The sequence below is a fragment of the Octopus bimaculoides genome, chromosome 2 (assembly GCF_046866305.1).
Source record: "Octopus bimaculoides isolate indiv1 chromosome 2, ASM4686630v1, whole genome shotgun sequence".
NCBI classification, from domain to species: domain Eukaryota; kingdom Metazoa; phylum Mollusca; class Cephalopoda; order Octopoda; family Octopodidae; genus Octopus; species Octopus bimaculoides.
Window position 1 is genome coordinate 91,709,963 of NC_142929.1, and position 22,521 is coordinate 91,732,483.

A 22,521-nucleotide genomic window follows, 5' to 3' on the forward strand; every position below is an offset into this window, starting at 1 on the left:
CAGCACATCACACTCTTTACCACTTCATACTAAAAATATCCGCCTATGGATATAATAATAGATAACTTTATTTTTTCTGTCTCCGATGAAGGAAAGTACTGGATCTTCCCAGAAACAGCTGTAAGACTCTATCCATAAAATTCTTCAACCTTACATTTGCTCTCTTTATCCTTTTGTTTTTATATATTTACATATATATATATATATATATATATATATATATATATATATATATATATATATATATATATATATATATATATATATATATATATGTATGTATATAGGTTATGAGCGGTAATGGTGTCAGTTAGACCCAGAGGTTTCAGGCAATGCTGAGTAAGTGCTAAGAATACACCATAGTTAAGCTCCAGGTTTGGTAATTATGTGAATAAGGGTTCCAACGTAGGTCATATATCAGCGTGTGAATATAAGGATCGTAATGAAATAAAATACCAAGGGTTCTATTTAAAGAGAACCCTTGATTCAATAACACTGTGTATAAACTCTATTTGGAATGACCAATTTCAAAGACTGTTGGATTTCACTCATAGGGTATTGGAATCTTAATAATGGATTTATAAATACAATGACCAATCTTTGGAATCTTATATGTATAAAATTTTGCTTAAACAATGGATTTACAAATACAATATCCCTGCATTCACTCTCTATTTCCTATCTTATCTAAATTCACTATTGCATAACCATCCTCTCACACCGTCTCCAATGAAGGGATATAATAAATATCCTGAAAACAGCTGCAAGACCTATTTATAAATGTTCTAAAATATGCACAGCCTTGGTTTTTTTTATCTCATTACGAAAAGTAAATCCTTATATATGTGTGTGTGTGCGTGTGTGTGTGTGTGCGTGTGTGTGTGTGTGTGTGCGTATTTATGTGTGTGTCTGCCTTTGTCCCCCACCATCGCTTGTCAACAGATGTTGCTGTGTTTAAGTCCCCGTAACTTAGCGGTTCGGCAAAAAAGGACTCTTAGAATAAGTACTATGCTTACAAATAATAAGTCCTGAGATCGATTTGTACGACTAAAGGCGGTGCTCCAGCATGGCTGCAGTCAAATGACAGAAACAAGTAAAAGAATAAAAGAATATAAGAATATAAGAAAACAACATTAGAAGTGTAAGAACCTTAATTCTTCAGTTTCCACGGACTACTAGAATATCCTCAAAACTCGCCAGAAGACACAAGTAAAAGAATAAAAGAATGGAAACATTCTTTCCATATGGAAAACTTATTGTTAATTGGTATTATAATGCATAAAGCAACGGGAAAATTTCACGTCACACGATACAAGTTGCGGTTATGATTTTATATATAATTGCTATGCTGTCCTTGGGTGGATGTTATTCGCTGCTTCGTTTTTAATGAGGTAGGATGGAATTTGAAAGTGATTTAGCTACTACTGACAATAAGTAGAGCAAACAGTTAAAGGCTCCAGAATTGGATTGCAGCCTGAGATTCAACAACCTCTACTTTAAATATAGTCCAAACAATATTTAAATGTGTCGAAGTACAAAACATGTGTCATATTTCTTTTACCACTCAAAACATTAGGAAAATTAATATAAATATTTATTACAAAAACTTGTAAACTTTTTCTGAAAAAATTGCGGGTGTGTTTAGGGACTGAAATTCCATTTAAGAAGGTAACAGATAGATTGCGAAGGTGATATCTAAAGCTGAAGATCCTTGAAGATAACTTATAACAGCTCGATATCCCTGTTCAGATAAACCAATAAGTAAATATACAATGGACAATGTTCACTGCAGCAACCAGATGACAATTTGATCAAACCATCACAACAATCTTGTCTTTAGAAGAATTTGGTTATTTAATTTTGTTGTCTTCATAAACTAGATACTAGCTGAGGGTATGGTGGCAATTACTGGTTTTACGGGTCACCAGCATATAGAGCAACCATCTCTAAGTTACAATCAAAGCAAATCAGATTCCGGTTACAATGATAGACCAGGGGAAAAAATTACACTGACAAAGAAAAAAAGATAAATCAACCTCCGTTCAATTGTTACGTGAACAAAAAGTGTCCATGGAACTGTTATTTCATTCAGATTCAAACAATAGACTAATGTATTTAACCTGTTAGATATATATCTTATTATTAACCACTCAAGAATAATATTTATCATATTTTCTGCTTTCTATTATTTTCAACAGCGTAAATGAACACGTTTATAATTAGATATCCTCCCGCATGCAGTTACAAAACGCCTACATTTGATATTTTTAATGGCATCAGACGAGGATGGGCAGCGACCATAATAATTTTCCTGGACCTTCGAGACTGTTTGTTGGGAACGAAAGATTTTCCCTCAGACTAAGGATATAACTCGAATGTTCACAATAGAAAAACAAACTTTCTTACAAATGTATTCATGGGTCTAGTAATGGTGTTACATCAGATACCAGAAGATTCAGTCTACCACCCTAAAACAGAAACGGTTCGTTCGATGGTTTTGCATGTAGTTAGCGTCTACAAAATTTCAATCTTAAATACTTAGCCGATCGGAGCTCATGTTAGCCGACGCTCGCTCAAAATGCCAAGTAATGGGACTGAACTTAACGCTACGTAGTTGCGAATTGAAATATTTAACCACAAAGACCATGTCTGTATCTTCAACCAAAGTTAAAGCCACTTAAATTTTTTAAGTGGACCATCATGAAAATATTTCATTTTCATAAGTAGGTAAAATAGTCATTGTATTATTCTTGCAAGGCATGGCTGTGTGGTTAAAAAGCTCGTTTTGTAACCACGTAGTCCATAGTCCAATGGCTGAAATGTCAATGATTGAAAGAAGTAAAAGATAAAAGAGAATCGTCATTGTTGTTGTCGACACTTCACATTTTGAGTTCAAGTCCTATGGCGGTTGATTTTACTTCTTACTACCCAAAGTGAAGATTGATAAAATAAGTACCATTGATTGGTGTTCTATATTGAATCGATTCAATCGATTAAAACTCCAGTCTCCATCATATACTTATAGCCTTGTTCATTAAAAATAATCATTAATGTATTTTTGCTATTATATAACTTACGTTATTGTATATCGCAGCACTAAGTGCTTAAGGTAAATACAGAATAGTTCATAGATTATTATGTAAGTTTTGTTTCCTATGTATTTTTCCTATATATTTTTTTCAGAGGAAGGAAAAATCAATGAGCCTTATCGTGATCATAAATACGGGTGAGAGAAACTAATCTTCAGACCGGACACTTGACTTCAATGCTTCCAACAAACCGGATTGCAACTAAAGGCACCCAAAACCGCGCTGTGATGTTGTTACACTTGATAACAAATTATGTCCATCACTGAAAGAACTGGATCAAGTCCAACGACGATCCGCCACACAAATTCAATCAAATTTAACTGACAAGTCTTTGGTCGATTCGAGCTAATAGTTGAAGATACATGCCCCAAATGCTAAGTTTGAACCCCAAAACAAGTATTTGTCAAGCGAACTTTGTAACAACGCTATCATATCCACAGTCTTGCTAATATCTTTTAGGGCAAGAAAAAAGAAGGTGGTTAACTAGGAGAATCGTTAGCACACTGGACAAAAACTCTTAGCACTATTTCATCTATTTCTAGGTTCAAATTCCGCCACATCGACTTTGCTTTTCATCCTCTTGGGGTCGATAAATCGATAAAATAAGTACTTGGGTCGAAGTAATCGACTAGCTCCCTTTCTCGAAATTTCAGACCGTGTTCCTACAGCAGAAAGGAATATTTTATTAAAGTAACGTTATTATTTTGTGAAGAATATACACTGTGACTAAACATTGGTTTCCTTGTGTTTTGTGCTGATGAAGTTGTGCAATCTCATTAATTAGTGTATCTAATAGATTTATTTATTTATTTGTTGTTTTTTTTTTAATATCCACAGTTCAACAATTATTTCTGAGTTTCGATATTTTTCATTCTGATACATCCAATTAGTTAAAAGGATTTTTACAAAATTTTATGGAAACGTTTTATCAACAATGTTTGAAATGAATCACGCCTTCTGTTTGTTTCATTGTTACAATAACCTGACAAAATAGTCTCTTCTTTTATAAAATACTTCTGTCTTTCTTTCAGTAAGTATAACTTCAAGGGTTCAAGGGTTCAAGTTTAACTTCAAGGGTACTAAAATGTAGAAGGGACGAAATCCAGTATGAATAATTTTGCGGAAAATGAAGGGAAAAGTGAAGTATAGCGTCGATAAAGGAGTAGAGAGCGCGGATTTAGAAAAAAACACACTGATCTCCAATGATGAGCTATTGTTTGTTATATATTTTGGTGACTTATTCTATATACGTATCTGCGTTGACGATTGCGTACAGGCACACAACAAACACACATACATGGTAATGGGTGCGCTATATGTAGATGTATGAAAGCGAGTGTCCTAGTGGTTAGGGTGTTGCACTCCCTACTCCAACATCGTGGTTTCGATTGCCAGACTGGCTGTGCGTTGTTCTTGAAGAAAGCATTTCATTTCACGTTGCTCCATTCTACTCAGCTGTAAATGAGTAAACTTGCGACGGAGTGGTGTTCTGTACAGGGGGATATAGGCCTGTCCGCTTAGCCGTCGTGGTGGCATCATTCGAAAGCTGCCACAATGCGAAGCGTATTGTAACGAGCGGTGTCAGTAATATCCAACATCTGATAGTCTGGTTGAAAACCGTATATATAAATGTGTGTGCATGTCTGTGTGTATGTGTTTGTGTGCATTTGTGTGTGTGTGTGTAATATATATATATATATATATATATATATATATATATATATATATATATATATATATATATATATATATATATATATATATATATATATATATATATATATATATATATATATAATATATATATATATATATATATATATATATCACCAGAGCAACGTGAAATAAAGTGTCTTGCTCAAGGCGACAAAGCGCTGCCAAGAATTGAAATTACAACGTCATGATCGTGAAACGAAAACCCTAACCACTAAGCTATGCACTTTCAATACACACACACACATACATACATACATACATACATACATACATACATACATACATACATACATATATATATATATATATATATATATATATATATATATATATATATATATATATATATATATATATATATATAAAAGGTGTCCACAAAGTCTGCGTACATGGGGATTAACACATACTTTAAGATATTATTTCTTATATTTAATTGTTTATGTTATGATTTTATTTACTCTATGTACCCAGATCTTGTGGACACCCTGTGTGTATATATATATATATATATATATATATATATATATATATATATATACAGATATATGAGTGTGTTTGCGTATCTGTGTTTGTTCTCCCAAAGTCGCTTGACAACCGATGCTGGTGTACTTACGTCCCCGTAATCTACCGGTTCGGTAAAAGAGACCGATAGAAGAAGTACTAGGCTTAGAAAGAATAAGTCCCGGTGTCGATTTTCTCGACTAAAGGCGGTCCTCCAGCAAGTTTACTCATTTACAGCTGAGTAGAATGGAGCAAGAGAGTAAAGAGTACATACATATATATATATTCACACAGATATGAATACACAGATAGACACACAAATATATGCTACACTGGTTTGTCATGTAACACGATCTGAAATCATTTGATAAAACAGTTCATTGTGGTTTAATCACGGGAGTTATTTAAACATACTCATAACATTAAAATCCGTTTAGTTTTTCATAATAAACATTTCATATCCTATATATTGTGCAATAAAATTTCATCAATATTGCCGCACATCTACAGTTTTGTCAATGATAAAACGGTGTAGTATATCAATGTTTTGAATCATTGCTGTATGACGAAATAGGTTAACACTTCATAGTATGGAATGTAGCTACGTAATTACGTAACCTGCTAGATCTAGCCGTATCTTTATTACTAGTGGCTTTAAATCGTATAAAGTACACGAGATGAAGAATAATAAAAGCTCTTGAAGTTTCGTTATGGGAAGCATGTAACCATTTGCAACACTATCTTCCGGAAACTGGCCAACCACCAGATCACCTACAAATCAAGTGTCACACAAGCCAGATAGAATTCACGCTCATAAGGAAATGAGACAGTCAGATGGCTGTAAATGCACACACTCAACAAAGACAAGTGATTAGCGATGTCAAAGCAAGGAGAAAGATTAAGAAATTCAAGAGAATCCGGAGAAAGAAAGAATGGAAGCTGAATCACCCTGAGACCACTTCCTGTAGAACTTTAAAAGACGCCAAATTCAATGATAGCGTACAGGCTGTAGAAGGAACTATAACAGGTGGTCACGATAGAAAGTATTACAAAGAAACCAAAATTTAATATAATTCTATAACTGTTACTTGTTTTAGTCATTGGACTGCAGCCATAGTGGAGCAGTTTAATCAAACAAATATCTAGAGTGGTAGCTGTTATGTCGATTTTTTTGGCTGAATCACTAAATTGCAGAGACGTAAACAAACCAACGCCTGTTGTCAAGCGGTGTGAGACGAACGCGCGCGCGCACACACACACACACACACACATACACACACACTCACACAAAAACAAACAAACACACACATACACACACCTAATATTTATACTGCAGGCTTTCACACAGTTTACATCTACCAAATTCACTCACAAGGCATTCGTCAGATCGGGGGCTAAAGTAGAAGTCTCTTGTCCAAGATATCGTGCAGAAATAATTTATGCTGCATGCTTTCATTGAACTATCGAATATAGCTGTGTGCACTTAAGTTACGCGCAGTTTTCTTTCGTTTTCATGTTTTCTGTAACATTCAAAGCGTTTATAACATCTGTAGTTCATTTTACACTAATTTGTCGCAAGTAAAGTGTGAGGCTACTGTAGTGTAAGGGACTACATTAAAGAAAATGTAAGAGCTTAACAGTTCAAAGGATGATAATTGACAGAAAGCTTAAAAACAGAATATCATAGATGAAAACAAAACGATATTAGTGAGTTCCAGAAAGCAGCAGTTCGAGGAAAGAATCTATAAGAATAAAAGGAATTATAACTAACCAGAAGCTCAACAAAGAAACGATGCTCTTTCTAAGAGAAGCGAGAAACACATTTAAAGGTTTTTACAGATTATATTAAACCAGAAAGCTCATCAGAACAAGTGACATCGAAATACTTATGGAAAAGACACAGCGAAAATTCGGATGATGAACCGAATACTCCTGCACAAAGGTGACTGCAATATTCAAAGCAAGATTGAATGGTGGCTTTGTACAGATACGAAAATACTCTCGGAAATAAGAAACTTCCGAGCAAGGAAAAGAGATCTCAACCTTCTTGGCAGCCGACATGGACAAGGCAATGGATTGAATGTATTTGAACCAAGAGAGATCTTTGATCAAAGTCAAACCAATAAGTCAGATAACGTAGCTTTGTTTTGCCAGCTTTGAAAATCACCAGTCAGTCGCCACCCAACTCTACGGCCATCCAAAGCTCATCTTCAAGAAAAACGATGGTTCTCTTTCTGCGTGTTGCACACACACACACACACACACACACACACACACACACACACACACACACATATATATATATATAAAGTGTAGTATATTGCCACTTAAGTGTGGCTGACCCCTAGGGGTGGATGTTACTGTTGCTTTTAGCCCCAGGAGGACATCTCCTCCAGCTGGCTTATCGACACACGACTGTGTCCTGTTTGCCAAGGGAAGTTATCCCTCTCACCACGATCTGCAGCACGAACGGATCCGGATTTCAGGGTTATTTCCCTTCTTCGGCGTTCGATAGCTGCTGACCTTGGCGAGAGAGACAAAAACCTGGCAATCTTATATCTACTTTTCCAGTGAAATTCTTCACTGATATCGAAAAGGTGAAAACAAGCAATGTTAATTCTCTAAATGAAGTATTAACAGTAACTGCACGATAAAGTGTAGTATATTGCCACTTAAGTGTGGCTGACCCCTAGGGGTGGATGTTACTGTTGCTTTTAGCCCCAGGAGGACATCTCCTCCAGCTGGCTTATCGACACACGACTGTGTCCTGTTTGCCAAGGGAAGTTATCCCTCTCACCACGATCTGCAGCACGAACGGATCCGGATTTCAGGGTTATTTCCCTTCTTCGGCGTTCGATAGCTGCTGACCTTGGCGAGAGAGACAAAAACCTGGCAATCTTATATCTACTTTTCCAGTGAAATTCTTCACTGATATCGAAAAGGTGAAAACAAGCAATGTTAATTCTCTAAATGAAGTATTAACAGTAACTGCACGATAAAGTGTAGTATATTGCCACTTAAGTGTGGCTGACCCCTAGGGGTCGATAAGCCAGCTGGAGGAGATGTCCTCCTGGGGCTAAAAGCAACAGTAACATCCACCCCTAGGGGTCAGCCACACTTAAGTGGCAATATACTACACTTTATCGTGCAGTTACTGTTAATACTTCATTTAGAGAATTAACATTGCTTGTTTTCACCTTTTCGATATCAGTGAAGAATTTCACTGGAAAAGTAGATATAAGATTGCCAGGTTTTTGTCTCTCTCGCCAAGGTCAGCAGCTATCGAACGCCGAAGAAGGGAAATAACCCTGAAATCCGGATCCGTTCGTGCTGCAGATCGTGGTGAGAGGGATAACTTCCCTTGGCAAACAGGACACAGTCGTGTGTCGATAAGCCAGCTGGAGATGTCCTCCTGGGGCTAAAAGCAACAGTAACATCCACCCCTAGGGGTCAGCCACACTTAAGTGGCAATATACTACACTTTATCGTGCAGTTACTGTTAATACTTCATTTAGAGAATTAACATTGCTTATATATATATATATATATATATATATATATTTGTGTGAATGCGTGTTTGTAACTCTTGTGGTTTCGGATACATACTCGTCTGCATCATATTTTTATATCTTGAAGTCACCTTCTGGCTGGTTTTAAATTTCAGCCTTCCCAATATTGTAGTTATCTCATATTTACATTTCTCTATATTTGGACAATTTCTCCATTTATTTTAATGATACATTTTTATCTGCTGGAAGTGATTCTTCGATCAACAAAATTGCTAAAACAGTTAAATGCTTTGTTGTATCTAGTTACATCATTTTTTATTTTGATTTTTGGTTCTTTTAGTTGAAATCCTGCCAATGTCATTTTTCTGCAGTTGTTAAAACAAGTACCAATTACGTACTAGGATAAATTTAATCGACTATATCCATTTCCCAAAATATCAAATTCTACGCCAATGTTTAAGATTTTATTATGAGGTGCTGCTGAAAAGGTCCTGGCTTTGAGTAAAAGAAAATGCAGGAGAATCAGTTAATCATGATTTTATCCAATATATTCTTCCCTCAGATTCACTCACTTATTGCAGTAGTCCTTCAGTTTTCTAATCCCGGTAAAAGAACGCCGAATGTTGGGCCTTTCACAATACCCTTAAGGCTAGGAACTATTCAACATCCCTTCGAAGAGTCGTAATAAGTGTTGCCTAGGTGGAAACAGTAGCGTAGTGAACTAAACACTGTGCAACGTGCGTTTATTTACGTTCTAAGGGTTCACATTTAATTTTGTTACTACTGAGTTGGTAAAATACGTCGTTGCTTTCTGTCAATTTATTCCCAAGAATAGTCAGAACGGCAGAGAACTGAACGATATGACAGTATTTAGTCTCGTCAGTTTACATACCTAAAAATCTTGGTTTCAATTTAATCAACTAACATGTCTCCTCTAAAACCTCTTGGCTATAGTCCCATACGGGAAATTCTTATAATTACTACCATCTTTCCTCCCCTTCCCACATAGTATGATTTATATAATTTAAAAAGCACGTCAATATTTCCCTTTCTTATGTAACATATTAAAAGTTTAATCTTGGGTGGCATACTTACAACTTTTCTGTTTTAATGATTGCGCAAAAACACGTTCTGGCAACGTTTTCAGACTCTAGTGTTTATTATTTTCTGGATCTTGCCAATGTCTATACTTATTAGTAAAATCTCCATGCTTTCATTGAAGCAACTATGTATTATTCCAATTAGAAATGAAGTGGTGGACATATTTCTTGTATGCCTGAATGACTTTAAGTTAATGGCTGATTCACTCTGATTCCTTTGCTTTTCAAATCGTTTCTCATATTATAGACCTTTCTATTGCAATGTCAATTATTAAATTACTATTGTTGTTCTTATAAAGATATATAGTATTAGAATAGATTTCCTTGTGTTAATTCAGGATATGTCTGGATGCTAACGTCCTACAATTCTTTTCAGGAAACAATCACACTTCTAAATTTATTATAGCAATTTTAGTTATCTCTCTCGATTATATATATGTGTGTGCGTGTGTGTGTGTGTGTGTGTGTTTATGTGTGTGTGTATTACGAAAGCGCATAGCTCAGTGGTTACAGCGTTGGATTCACAATTATGAGGCAGTGAGTTCGATTCTCGGACGTGGCTGTATGTTGTGTTCTTGTGCAAAAGACACCTTATTTCATGTTGCTCCAGTTCACTCAGCTGTAGAAACAGGTTGTGACTTCACTGGTACCAAGCTGTATCGATCTTTGCCTTTCCCTTGGACAACATCAGTGGCGTGGAGAGAGGAGTCTAGTTTCCATGGATGAATGCTGGTCTTCCATAAACAACCTTGCTGGCAGAGTCGTTAGCATGCCGGGTGAAATGCTTAGCGGCATTTCGTCTGTCGTTATGCTTTGCGTTCAAATTCCGCCGAGGTCGACTTTGCGTTTCATTCTTTCGAGGTCGATTAAATAAGTACCAGTTACTCACTGGGGTCGATGTAATCGACTTAATTCCTTCCCCTAAATTTCAGGCCTTGTGCTTACGGTAGGAAGGATTATTTTCTCTACGGAAACCATGCAGTCCTTGAAAGGACATTCGGATTTACCAAGCGAGGATAATAACCGAGACTAGTAACTTATCAGTAACTCGAATACCACCAACATTCGATGAGGCTAGACGGCATTGAGAACCGGTCTCAGAGTTAACATGGTAACCGCCAGGATTATATATCACTTGAAACCATTAAACCAATTTTGGAAATATTACTTTGGATCTATCTATCTATCTATCTATCTATATATATATATATATATATATATATATATATATATATATATATATATATATATATATATATATATATATATATATATATATATATATATGTATGTATATATATATATATATATATTGGGTTGGTAACTAAGTTACCGCCTTTATTTTTTAATTTTGGAATCTATTTTGTCTTTTGTTTTTTTTTTCTAGTTAGTATTAGTTAATTTTTGTTTATTTTCAAATCATTAAAATGGAATGTCAACCTAAGAAAAACGAGCATTTTCGACACCTCCTTCTTTTTGCTTTTAATCCAGGTTCTAAGGCCGCGAAAGCTGCTCACGACATTTGTGCTGTGTGTGGAGAGGGTGCCATAGCTGTGATGTTCACATTATACGTTGATATTTAATCTCGGGACAGCCTTGTTTGTGTTCAGACGTTGACCACTTCACTTTGGATCCAGAAACAATGCATCATGGGCATCCTTATTCTTTGTGTCTGTCACCATTTTAAGGCAATACGGTATGTTTATAGCAATTTTCTGGCTGAAATGCGTAGTTGGTCAACTGACAGCGCAAAGGTTCTCTCATTGTTCCCCCAAATCACTCGAATATAAGGATTTCGGACTGGATGTCTTGTAGCATTTGTTCTGTTTTTTATGTGTTCTGTGTGCAAATCCTCTCATAGTCAGCTTCCCAGAAGACTTAATTCGCCGCCTGGTTTTACAAAATCATCCCCAGACACCTTGAGTATTTTTAAGCAAGTACTCTGTTGCTAGCATTCGAGTCAGTTTTCCGGAGTATCTTCTTTCCCACTCTATTGTCTCAGAGACTCTGTAAAGGGTCATAGGCGCCACTTTCTCCTCTGATGAAGAAAGCAAAAATAAAGTTGATCGATCTGCTTCTTCGTTTCGGTATTATATTTTCTTCTGCACATTACTTCATTGGTATTAATTCTCATGATAAGTCTTTCCATTGGTAGTAAAGCTTCCATGTTTGAAGATATGTAGTTGACAACGAAGTAAAGCTAACTTTGGTTTACTCTGGGTTTTTTTTTTTTTATTATTTCCCCTGTCAACAACGTTAAAGACGAATTAAGCCATTGACTAGCAGTTTTGTTTTTCATCACCCATTTATCTACTTCTATTACTTTCTTTTTTTCTTTCTTTCTTTCTTTCTTTATTCCATTCTTTCTCTCCTTCCTTCTTCCTTTGTTTCTTTCTTTCTTTCTTTCTTTCGCTCTGTCTTTCTTTTTCGTGATTGTGCTTACAGAGTTTGTCTATTACAGCTTTATATTCCATTTTAACGTGATTGTGTTTACAAAGATTGTCCATTACCGCCTTATATTGTTTTGGTACACAAATTACCACAAGATTTAGTATGTTGCCTTGCTCTGTTTGTTTTTTTCCCCGACTTACTCTGCAGCTAAACTCATTTTTTTCCCACAATGTGTCCGTTTGTGTCACTCAAGCTGTACATAACCATGATTTTCTACAGACACCCATCATAAGGAGAAAACTGTAAATGTTTTCAAAACATGTAATATATTTCTGTAGCCTACAATTTCTAATATTCAAGACTTGAAATGCAAACCCATAAAATACTATCATTATTTGTGTACTTAATTATACATATCTATATTCGTATTTACCCATCAGATACTTGAACCATTACAAATTTCTATCCCACCCCCCGCACACTTCTCTCCCCACTCTCTCTCTCTTTCTCTCTCTCTCTCTCTCTCTCTCTCTCTCTCTCTCAACAAGGCAACATACTAAATCATTTTCAGGTTATCTGAGACAGCTGAGAAAGAGAGAGGAAGCTGTTCTGAGAACGAATCCCAGGTCCGAATACTTGCAACGGAGTGGACGCCGTTAAAGTCACTCATGGGTCAGGTGGTGGTGTTAATCCGTGTAGCGGATTAAGTCTACCATCAAAAGAAATCCTTTTACCAGTTATTTATCAGTTTGATCCAGAACTTCTATTTCTTTTTTCTTTTTTTGTGTTCCTACATATAAGCCATTCGTCTACAGATGCATTTGCTCCTTTTCCTAATCCGATTTGTGCAGTCATTTGGGAAAATGATTATTTCTTGGCTGATGTTTCCTTCAAGTCTTTGATCTTTAGTTTAACTTGTTTGTATTCGTTTTACTTATTAACATGATTTATTACTTTTCAAGTCAAATTCGCGACGTATTCGTATGGATCTTATTACTGCTCTATATCAATTCCTCATAGTGTGCAATGGTAGTTTGTCTTTCGAATATTTATTTCTTAAATTGGCGCAAAGCCAAAACCAATTTTGAAAGTGGATGGCACTATCGTTTTGGCTCACTAAATAACAGGTACACATTTTATTGATTCCTGATAGATGAAAGGCAAAGATAAAAAGAATCTTTTTTTCTTCTAAAACACTCTCTCTAAATACATTGCTTCTTATCTATCCCCAGCATTTCACACTTCAACCTTCCAGCAAAGCTCAAGTTAGATGCATCTCTGGGATGATGATGCTGTTCTATATGCAAATATCTTCAACGACATATCCTCTAAAAAACATAAAGAAAGAAAAAAAATCATCAAACTGATCCTCCCTTGCTAGCATACTCCATTCTTCACCTCAGTGATATGCTGTCTCTTCACTTTAACCTCTCAGCTGCTACGTCAGCTGCCTCTTCTCTTAATTGATCCAGGGTTACCTCCCTTCAGGCCCTCCCAACTCACTTGTGTCTTTTCCTGTAGCCCAAATTCTATCCACCCTTGACTACCAGCCTCTGCATCAGCCATATTCCTCATTCTTTTATATCCATATTGACATCCTTCTGAAACTTCTTCCTGCAGCTGTAAAATTGTTCAAAGGAATATTAACTTCATCGGTGTCACTTGCCTCCGTAAACCAACGAAAGCCGTCATAAATGCTAGTATTGTACTGCATTTATTCAGTACAACACTACTGGATAGTAGTGTATTATCCATAATTTTCATTTATTACGGGTTAGCTTGGAGAATGAGTGCAGTATCCATAATTTTTGCTGGGTCTCTGAGATTACTGTTGAATAATCAAGAAATTACGGCCCGTGGGCTTATTACAGTAGAAAAAGCCCGATGTTCTAAAGAGTTTTCCTTAAACAAACTGAAAGCTTTCAGACCAGTAAGCTCTGCTAATGACACTGACGAAATAATCAGTTTGTGAAAGTAGGCAATTGATCAGATCTAACTCTCAATAATATGTACAATCTATCGAACATAAACAAACAATGCAAGTAACAACATTTTGAAGTGTTATATTTTTCACCCCCTCAATTAGATCCAGCGTCCTACTTTTGATCATCACTTGTATCACGCTTCTCTTAATTTGTCATTCTACAAAATAACTCTTCAACCCGCCTCTGCTATTCTCTTTGTTTCTAATCAGTTACACAGCAAATTAACCAGTTATTTTTTTTTTCCAGTTGTTAATTTTCAAGCTTGCTTCCGTTATGTCTTCCATACTTATATCATACTAATTATTATACAATACTACAATGTTCTATACCTTTTAAAAACTATTCACAATTCACTAATCATACCAAATGTATATACATACATTTATCTCTGCGTGTGCGTGCTTATCGAGAAAGACAGAGAGCGAAAGAATGGAAGAAAGAGAAAGAGAGATACATAATTAGATAGATTACATAAACTTTATACATAAAATTTGCGAGTTGTAATGTTCCACACGTAACCATTGATTTCTCGCTTCCATTTACTCCATTTTCAGAATTTGCCACTATATCTTAAATCAGAATAATTACTCTTGCGGCAAAATAACATACATCTCTTCTATTTTCAAGTTCAGTGGCTGTTAATATTGAATGTTCAAATTCATATTGTTATAATTTGTCTTAGATTTTAGTCTAGTTTCAGACTTATTATATTAATTTTTCATGTTACTTCTTCCTGTTATTGTACGACTCTATCACGTACGTGTATCTTTATCGTTCTGAATCTTATATTACTTTGTTATTAGATAAATTTATACTTTGTTGTACAAATTGTTTCTGTATTATTATTAAAACTCCACACATGTATATTGTGAATTCCATCACAAATTCCTTCACAAACCCTTTATAATTCTTGCTTTAAGTGGTTTCTTTTATCTTCGTTCATTGCCAACAGTTTCACGTCATCCTTAAATATTTTTGGTAGTTTTCTGTATTTATATAATTATAATTTTCCTTTGTTGTTGGAGCTTTAATCTACGTATCTCAAAATACAAAATCACCAAACTATTCTCTGTTGATAATAACATTTTACTGAAGTTTTCTTCGAGTCTGATTTGTCTGAGAAGACTTATGAACAAAAGCATTTCATTTGTGACCATCCTGCTTGTATCTGGTTACCTGGTTCCTACAGCTTCACGGCAATGGACCAGAGACATGATGTACACAGAATCAGAGTAGACAACGCGTTATTATTTTTTAAGAGGGTTGGGAAAAATCTGGGATCTTGGTGGTTTTCGTCACTGTTTACAATTTTGTTCCAATTGTCTTCAAATTTCGTATATGGATTACGTTTTGTATACTAATTATGAAAATAAAATTCATTTTCCCTATAAACCCACAATTAAAAAAGTTATTAGTTTTTAAACTCTGCAAAATTTGGGTATTTTAGCCAATCAGAAGCGAGTATTTTACACATCACATTGGCGAAAAATTCTGTTTCCATACTAACCAAAGATGCTGCGCATACGCACAAGGAGGAGAAGGAAATATGAGAAAGGTAATTTATTTTATAAAGTTCTAGAGTTTTTTGCAAACATTCGTTTTTGAATTTTTTAAACTAATAAATGTCTGTTTTAAACAATGTTTTGACTGTTATTTCTAGCAACTCCTGTTGGTTTGTTTTTCATAGCTTTTAAATATTTAATTTACTCGCGAATGTTTTAATGTTAACTTTGGTCGTGTATATTTTAACGCTTGGACTGTTATTTCTAGCAATGTTTTGACATGCTGATACCCCCACTTCACCCCACCCTTTCCGATGACGGAAGAGGCAGCGGACTCGCTGTTTTTGTGATTGGCTGAAAATTCTGAAAATTATCAAATTTTGATCACCTGTAACATTTTCGCAAATTTTTTCTGGAATAAATGAGTAACAAATTCGGATTCAGCGTCAAAACTTACATCTATATGATGCATTAAAAATATTTTTAAAAATATAATTGTGAACAGTGACAAAAACCATAAAGATCCAAGATTTGATAAAGATTTGTCGCATAAATTCGAACATTTCTCCTTTTTCCAAAGACGAGTTCCGTTAACATTTAGCTTCTCTTCATACTCACAACACACACACACACACGCATATAGAACACCGTTTAAAATATGTGTATCACTATTTTTCATGCTGATACACAACAAGCGTCTTCCGTTTCTGCTGTTCACTATAAACATGTGATTCCTCGTTGGTTCGATTTTACATGGCATTTTTCTTTGGTCAGAGCTGCAAAGACTTCTAGAAAAATAAAAGAGTTAACATACCAAAGTACTCACTATTAAAAAAGATCACTTATGTTTTCAGTGACCATAGAGATGACAATTGATCATTATATTTTAAGCTGCATAATGCGGAGAATGAAATGTCTTACGGCCATTTAGGTACCGGGATTAAATTTCGCTGACATCAACTTCACAATAGTGTAAAGTACAGGTCAAATACTGGGGCGATTTAACTGACTAACTCTTCTGCAAAGCATGTGGTTTTGCCCCTTTAATAGAAATCAATATTATAAGTATGGCAAGGCGGCGATCTGGCAGAATCGTTACCACGCTGGGCAAAATACTTCGCGGCATTTCGCCCGTCTCTCCACGTACTGACTTCAAATTCCGTCGGAGTCGACTTTGCGTTTCACTCATTTGGGGTCGATAAATTAAGTATCAGTTGAGTACTGTGATCCAGGAAATATGCTTAACCACTCCCCAGAATCTGCTGGTCTTGTAATAAATTTGAAATCAATATTGTAAGACAAAATGCTGTCATAGTTTGTTTTGTCTCTTTACGTTCTGAGCACCAGGGGAATGTCTGGGTCAACAGAAACGACTGAAACTCTAATTCAGGATGAATTGTATACATACTAGACGCAGGAGAGGCTGTGTGATAAGAAGCTTACTTGCCAACCAAATGGTTCTGGCTTCAGTCTCATTGCGTGGAACCTTGGGCAAGTGTCTTCTACTATTGCCTCGAGTCGACCAAAGCCTTGTTAGTGGATTTGATACACGAAACTGAAATAAACCCGTCGTATATGTATATGCGTGTGCGTGTGTCTGTGTCTATGTCTGTGTTTGTCCCTCACCATCGCTTGTCAACCGATGTTGCTGTGTTTACGTCCCCATAACTTAGCGGTTCGGCAAAAAGCTAGCGATAGAATAAGTACTAGGCTTACAAAGAATAAGTCCTGGGGTGAATTTGTTCGACTAAAAGCAGTGCTCCAGCATGGCCACAGTCAAATGACTGAAACAAGTAAAAGCATAAAAGAATATGAATATAAGAAAACAATATTACAAGTGTAAGAACCATGATTCCTCAATCACCACAAAGACTCCTAAAATATCCTCAAGAATCGCCAGAGGAGACATGAAAGCAAAAATAAAGAAAGTCTTCAGGTTAAATCTATGAAATTTGGTTTCAGAGTGTGGCAGGAATATCGTGGATCAATGGTTCTGTTCGATAATTTCTCATGTAAAGGATATTTTAAAACGTTTTGAATCATTTCCATTTCAATGAGCCGGTGAGTGACATTTGCGTGGTTACATGAACAGCAAGAATTAGCAGTCAAGTTTCCCTCTAATCACTCACACCACTCACACACACACACACACACACACACACACACACACACACACACACACACACACACAGACACAAATACATACACACATAAACACATACACACACATATAAACACGCACACATACATGGACCACTGGCTACTTAGTCATTACTTTCAGCTTACTTTACATATATGAGTTTTAAAAAAAGGGAACTATATATATAAATATATATATATATGTATGTATTTATATATATGTATTTATATATATGTATTTATATATATGTATTTATATATATTTTTATACCAAAATTTGGCAAAAATATTGTATCTGTTATCAAGCGTAGCAAAATACTAACAAGTGAGTTTTTGTATTTATATCGATTTAAATGAGAGCTCAGATCTGATCCATTGAAAATACTTTATTATGATAATGACCTCTAATCATAATAAAGTATTTTCAATGGATCAGTTTTGAGCTCTCATTTAAATCGATATATATATATATATATATATATATATATATATATATATATATATATATATATATATATATATATATACGTCACCTATTTGTTATATCATGCTTTGTATTGATAAATAAGCTATAAATGTGGCCAAATCTATGTGTTTGTAAATCTGAGCTTTTCTTCATTTTCTGATTATTTACTTCTTTCAGTTTCCATCTACCAAATCCACTCACAAGGCTTTGGTCGGTACGAGGCTATAGTAGAAGACACTTACCCAAGGTGACACGCAGCAGACTGAATCCAGAACCATGTGGTTGGGAAGCAATCTCCTTACCACACAGCTATGCCTGCGCCTCCACACACACACGGCGGTACTGAAAAGTCCCTGGCTTTAAGGATATCGCGAAAGGCTAGGTGGGAAGCCCAACCTTCCGAGTTGTTTTACAGGACTTAGAAAAATTGAAGGATTGCTGCTATAGTCTGTGAATCTGAGGGGAATATATGTTGAATAAAATCCTAATTAACCAATCCTCCCGTATTTTGTTTTACCAAAAGTGAGGAACTCTTCAGTACTCTTCGTGTATGTATACATATGTGTGTGTTCGTATGTGTGTGGGGGGCGTGTTTTTGTGTTCGTGTATGTGTGGGTGCGGCGTGTTTGTGTCTGTGTGTGTGTGTGTGTGTGTGTGTGTGTGTGTGTGTGTGTGTGTGTGTGTGGAACTTTATGTCTAAAACCGAGATGACAGGTTAGGTCCTGGAATACTCAAGACGGATGCATGGCATGTCGCTTAGTCGAATTAGCTCATTATTTGTTCCACAGATATTTTATGTCGATACTGCACTTCCCCTTATCATATGTTTTAACAAAACTGTAATATATGTATACAAACTATGCTATTTTAATCCCGAGCAACGTCGGGTATCTCACGTAGTCCATAATAAATATTTAACGCTACTTTGGCGAAGAGAATAAAAACAGGAGGGACAGACCAACCGTAGAAGAGAGGAGGAGTTGGAGAGAGAAGTTGGAGAGAGAAGTTGGAGAGAGGATGAGATGGAGAGAGCGAGGGGGTAGAAGAGAGTTTTTATGATAACAATAATATATTGTGCCAAGACAATATGTACAACTACATGAGCAAAGAGAGACAATTAGAAAGACGTGGAGAAGAAACGAGATAAATGGAGAAAGGAAGACGTCGAATTTAGGAAAGAAGGAAAGAAAGAAATCCAGAAACGAAGAAAACAAATGGAAAGAATTAAAAGCTTGTGCTTATGTGTATGTATGTGTGAGTGTTTGTGTGTGTGTGTGTGTGTGTGTGTGTGTGTGTGTTTCTGCATGCGCGCGTGCAAGGTGTATGTGTTGGTGTGTTTCTACGCCGTATGTGTCTGTGATTGTGTGCGTACGCGTGTTAGAGTGTGACTGCGTGTCTGCGTTCGCCTGTGTGTAATGTGTGTGTGTGTGTGTGTGTGTGTGTGTGTGTGTGTGTGTGTATGTGTGTGTGTGTGTGTGTGTGTATGTGCCAGACAGAGTAATAGACTGGCACAGAGGAAAGCTACGTGTTTAGAGCTTTGGTAAAGTACATCTGCATCACAGTTACTACTGTAATGTTAGAGAAGGAGAATAGAGAGAGGTGGCGTCGGGGGAGATAGAGAGACATATAGAGAGACAATCACATATAGACAGTAGCAGGCACAAAGACGGAGATATTGACTGAGAAGAAGATAGACAGAGTCTGGGGGAAATACTACGAGAGATACGTAAAAAGACAAGACAGAACCAGCGATAGACAGACAGATAAATAGATAGATAGATAGATAGATAGATAGATAGATAGATAGATAGATAGATAGATAGATAGATAGATAGATAGATAGATAGATAGATAGAGACGGAGAGAGAGAGCGAGAGACATTGAAACAGCGGGTAAGAATCAGCAAAGAGAGAGGAAGACATAAGAGAGAGCTAGAAATAAACACTGGCAGGCATAGAGTTAGAGAGAGAATAACCGACAGAGAGAATGAGATGAAGGGGTAGATAGACAGACAGGTAAATAGAGAAAGGCATAGAGTAAAAGAAATTGATTAAAAGATAGATAGACACAAAAGCAGAAATAAATGAACAGACAATGAGCATAGAGGGACAGAAAAGCCACAAGTAAAATATAATGAGAGAGAGAGAGAGTGGGGAGAGACAAACAGACAGGCACAGGTTGAGAAAACAGACAGAAAGAAATAGATAGTTATAGACAAAGAGGCAGGAAGAATTAGAAACGGTAAACATGCAGACAGGACAGTATTAAGCAAGACAAGAAGAGACAACGGAACACATGCAAATTAACATTGAAGAAAAGAGAGAAAGACAGATACATAGATGAAGAGAAACATACAGAGATGGACATAGAGAGAGAAAGAGAGACGTCGTTGATAGAATTCAACGGTGTTGTGTAATAGACGTTCATATTTACCGCTTAACCATATCTTGTGATTATATATACACACACACACACGGCCACGCACAAGGAGATGCGAGTAGGGAAGTGAGGAAGAAAGGGAGAAAGGGAGTAAGAAACAGATATGGAAGGTGATACAAACAAACCAGAAAATACTAAGAGATGGATAGATAGACGGAGTGCCAGAGAGAGAGAGAGAGAGAGAGAGAGAGAGAGAGAGAGAGAGAGAGAGAGAGAAAGGGGGAGAGATTGAGAGAGAGACGGGAGGAGAATGCGTGAGAAAAGGATAGAAATGAGTGAGCGAGAAGACATGACAAACAGACCGAGTTAAACTAGGATAAACACTGAGAGAAGAGAGAGAGAGAGAGAGAGAGAGAGAGAGAGAATAAGAGAGAGAAGAGAATGATAAAAAGATGATAGAGCAGAGAGAGAATAATAGAAAGAACAATATGAAAAAAAAAGTGAGGTCAAGAAAGGAGAGAAAGAAAAAGTGAGACGGAAGGAGAAGGAGGAGGAGGAGGAGGAGGAGAAGGAGGAGGAGGAGGAGAAGGAAAAGAATGTAAAAAAAAACAACGTTTGAGTTGTTGGCACTAAGATAGAGGAAGGAAGAAAAATGATGTAGCATAATGCAATATAAGAGAGAGAGAAAGACAGAGAGAGACAGACAGAGAGAAAGAGAGAAAGAGAGAGAGAGAATGAAGAAGGTAGTAGTAGGAGAAAGATAGAAGGGTATAAGGTAAAAAGGAAAGCCAAAAGAGTTGGAGGAATTTGAAAGTGAGAAGTCAAAGGTTAGTGTAGTAGATTATAGTACAGTACTAGTGTGACATTTACTACTGTATCACATGTCAGGGATTTGTATAGTGAGTGAAAGAAAGAGAGAGGGAAAGAGGGAGAGAGAGAGGGGGAAGGAAGGGGAGAAAGAGAGGGGGAAGGAAGGGGAGAAAGAGAAGGAGAAATGGAGGAACGGAGAATAGGGATAGAGAGAGGAGAAGTAAAATAGATTGTACTCTCTTTCATTCTTTCTCTCTGGGATCGATAGAGAAAAAGGAAGAAACTGCAAAAAGTGTTTGAGATGAAGAGAGGGAGAGAGAGAGAGAAAGAGAGAGGGGAAGAAAGATCAACTGAGAAGCTAATAGAGAGGAGAAGGGGGTGAAGTCAGAGTATAGTAAGTACTATAATGCATAAATTTGATATTTTCCACTAATATCACATGTCGAGAAATAACAGGTGTATAGAGAGATATATAGGAAGTTCGTTTTATATATTAGAAAGAGATTGTGCGCAAGGAAGAGAGAGGGGGGGGAAGAATCAGAGAGAGAAGGGAGAGAGGGAATGAGAGATGGTGTTAAAAGATGAGGGCTGAGAGAAATAGATGGAGGAGGACATAGAAGAGAAACGTTAGGCTTATAGGGTTGTACGACCAGATTAACATTTAGCACGACTTCATGTCACAAAAACTTAATCGGAGAGAGAGAGGGGGGAGGGAGAGAGAGAGGAAGAGAGAGAGAGAAAGGGAGAGAGAGAGAGAGAGAGAGGAAGTGAGAGAGAGAGAGAGAGCAAGAGAGAGAGCGCAAGAGAGAGAGAGAGAGCGCAAGAGAGAGAGAGAGCGCAAGAGAGAGAGAGCGCAAGAGAGAGAGAGAGCGCAAGAGAGAGAGAGCGCAAGAGAGAGAGAGCGCAAGAGAGAGAGAGCGCAAGAGAGAGAGAG

General features: G+C 36.5%; 1 protein-coding gene and 1 long non-coding RNA gene across 5 annotated transcripts in view; one reads left to right on the forward strand and one right to left on the reverse strand.

Annotated features, from left to right (window-relative positions):
* The window catches only part of LOC128251581 (uncharacterized), a 28,911-nt gene extending 7,598 nt beyond the window's left edge, over positions 1-21,313 (forward strand). The window contains exons 2-3 of the long non-coding RNA XR_008267179.2: positions 15,739-15,846; positions 18,576-21,313. This is a non-coding gene — a long non-coding RNA (uncharacterized LOC128251581). The remainder of the gene's footprint in view (positions 1-15,738; positions 15,847-18,575) is intronic.
* Positions 1-22,521, reverse strand: part of LOC106874430 (1-phosphatidylinositol 4,5-bisphosphate phosphodiesterase epsilon-1) — a 1,217,386-nt gene that overhangs the window by 924,972 nt on the left and 269,893 nt on the right. The gene's annotated exons all lie outside the window — the stretch shown is intronic.